Source organism: Lathyrus oleraceus, chromosome 7, assembly GCF_024323335.1.
Source record: "Lathyrus oleraceus cultivar Zhongwan6 chromosome 7, CAAS_Psat_ZW6_1.0, whole genome shotgun sequence".
Lineage (NCBI taxonomy): Eukaryota > Viridiplantae > Streptophyta > Magnoliopsida > Fabales > Fabaceae > Lathyrus > Lathyrus oleraceus.
In genome coordinates, this window is record NC_066585.1 from 402,793,787 (window position 1) to 402,796,493 (window position 2,707).

At 40.4% G+C, this 2,707-nt stretch overlaps 1 non-coding gene across 1 annotated transcript; it reads left to right on the plus strand.

The window, feature by feature from the left end:
- The first annotated feature begins 1,944 nt into the window (after positions 1-1,944).
- On the plus strand, positions 1,945-2,051 carry LOC127109905 (small nucleolar RNA R71). Its single transcript, XR_007797151.1, has one exon. It is a non-coding gene; the product is annotated as a small nucleolar RNA R71 (small nucleolar RNA).
- The last annotated feature ends 656 nt before the right edge of the window (positions 2,052-2,707 follow it).

A 2,707-nucleotide genomic window follows, 5' to 3' on the forward strand; every position in this document is an offset into this window, starting at 1 on the left:
TTGTATCCTAGTGCGGTTGGATATTTTCTTAAGATATGTAGGAGTTTTTCGGTTTCAAGTTTTCCTAGGTCTGCATTGACTATTACTGGTCGTTCAAGTTCTAAGTCTAGGAATTCATATCTCAGATTTTTGGGAAGTGTTTTCAGGTCGAGGGTTGGTTTCTTAAGGCATTGTGTAGGATCTGATGTTATTGCTAAACATTGGTTCAGTCTGTCTTCTACACGATAGTCGGACAAATCGTCATTTTCGAATTCTGTTTCTTTTATGCATTCATCGATGATATCCATGAAGTAACATGTGTCTTCTATTGCAGGTGCTTTCAAAAATTGGGAAAGAATAAACTCAATTTTCTCTTCTCCTACTTCGAAAGTGAGTCGTCCTTGTTTTACGTCTATGATAGCACCGGCAGTTGCTAAGAAGGGTCTTCCCAATATAATGGGGGTAACTTCATCTTCTCTTATGTCCATAATTATAAAATCGGTGGGAATGTAGAATTGACCTATGCGCACGGGAACGTTTTCAAGAATTCCTACGGGATATCTAACGGAACGATCTGCTAATTGCACAGATACCGGTTCCTAAATCGCATAAAGCTTCTTGCATATGGACAAGGGCATAACACTGATACCGGTTCCTAAATCGCATAAAGCTTTGTCTTTGACAAATTTTCCTATATGACAGGGTATAGAAAAACTACCAGGATCTTTAAGTTTATGAGGCATATTTTGGATTATTGCGCTACACTCAGTAGTGAGTGTAACGGTTTCGTTATCCTCAAGTTTCCTTTTATTAGATAAAATTTCTTTTAAGAACTTAGCATATGAGGGCATTTGTGTAATAGCTTCTGTAAAAGGAATTGTGACGTTTAATTGTTTCAGTAGGTCAACAAATTTTTTAAATTGGCCCGCGTTTTTGGTTTTAATTATCCTTTGAGGATAAGGGATAGGTGGTTTGTAAGGCGGTGGAGGTACATAAGGTTCTTTTTTTTCTACGGTTTCCTTATTACACTCTTCCTTTTCCTTAGGTTTACCTTCTTCCTCAGTTGACTTTTTAGAGTTTTGGTTCTCAATCCTTGGGTCAGATGGTCCTTCTACCTCTGTACCACTTCGTAATATAATTGCATGAGCGTGGCCTTTCGGATTAGGTTGTGGCTGTCCAGGAAATGTACCATTTGGGGCAGCAGTAGGCGCTTGTTATTGAGCTACTTGCGAGATTTATGTTTCAAGCATTTTGTTATGGGTAGCCAGGGCATCTACTTTACTTGCTAGTTGTTTAATCTGTTTGCTAGTGTGTACATTCTGGTTTAAGAACTCTTTATTGGTTTGCTGTTGAGAAGCTATGAAGTTCTCCATCATGATTTCCAAGTTGGATTTCCTAGGAACGTTATTGTTAGGTATAGATGGGGTCGACTTTTGATATCCAGGTGGTACAGCTGGAGCTTGACTGGGAGCTTGACCTGGTGCGTATAAAGCGTTGTTACTTTTATACGAGAAATTAGGATGGTTCTTCCAGTTTGAGTTATAGGTATACAAGTAAGGATTTCCTTGAACAAAGTTCACCTGATCTGTTTGAATTCCTGTTAGGAGTTGACAATATGTAGGAGTGTGACCTTGAATTCCACAGACCTCGCAATTTTGAGTTACGGCAACCACGGTGGCTGGAGGTGATACATTTAAACTTTCAATTTTCTGGGCAAGAGCATCCACTTTTGCATTAACATGATCAAGGCTACTTATCTCATACATGCCACCTTTCGTTTGAGGTTTTTCTACCACTGTTTGTTCGCTTCCCCACTGATAATGATTTTGGGCCATGCTCTCGATAAGTTGATAAGCGTCGGTGTAAGGTTTATCCATAAGTGCACCACCGGCGGCGGCGTCTATTGTTAACCTTGTGTTGTACAAGAGACCATTGTAGAAGGTGTGAATTATTAACCAGTCCTCTAAACCATGGTGTGGGCAAAGTCTCATCATGTCCTTGTATCTTTCCCATGCTTCGAAAAGAGATTCGTTATCTTTTTGCTTAAATCCATTTATCTGGGCTCTCAACATAGCTGTTTTGCTTGGAGGAAAATATCGGGCAAGAAAGACTTTCTTCAACTCATTCCATGTGGTGACTGAGTTGGAAGGAAGAGACTGAAGCCATCTTCTAGCTTTATCTCTTAACGAGAAAGGAAAGAGACGAAGTCGAATTTCCTCTGAAGTGACACCATTAGCTTTAACAGTGTCAGCGTATTGGACAAATACAGATAAATGAAGGTTTGGATCCTCGGTAGGATTTCCAGAAAATTGATTCTGTTGCACTGCCTGCAACAGCGAAGGTTTAAGTTCGAAGTTGTTCGCTTCGATTGCGGGTGGAGCAATACTCGAATGCGGCTCATCCTGCGATGGAGCAGCGTAATCTCGAAGAGCACGAGCTGGTTCGGCCATTGTTGGTATCGTTAAAGGAAGGAGATTTTTGAGATCAGGAATTTCGATTGGAGGAAGATTATTTCTAGCACGATACTCCCGAATTCGTCGTAATAATTGGAGATATCGTTCAACGTCGTTGATTCGTAAGTAGTACGGCTCTCCTTGTGAGCGAGTGTGTGGCATACAAATCAACGAAAAAGGAAAAAAATAAAAATTGCCTTAGTCTCTACAGCGTAACAGAAGAGTTACGATATCGACTAAATAAAAGTCCCCGGCAACGGCGCCAAAAACATGAT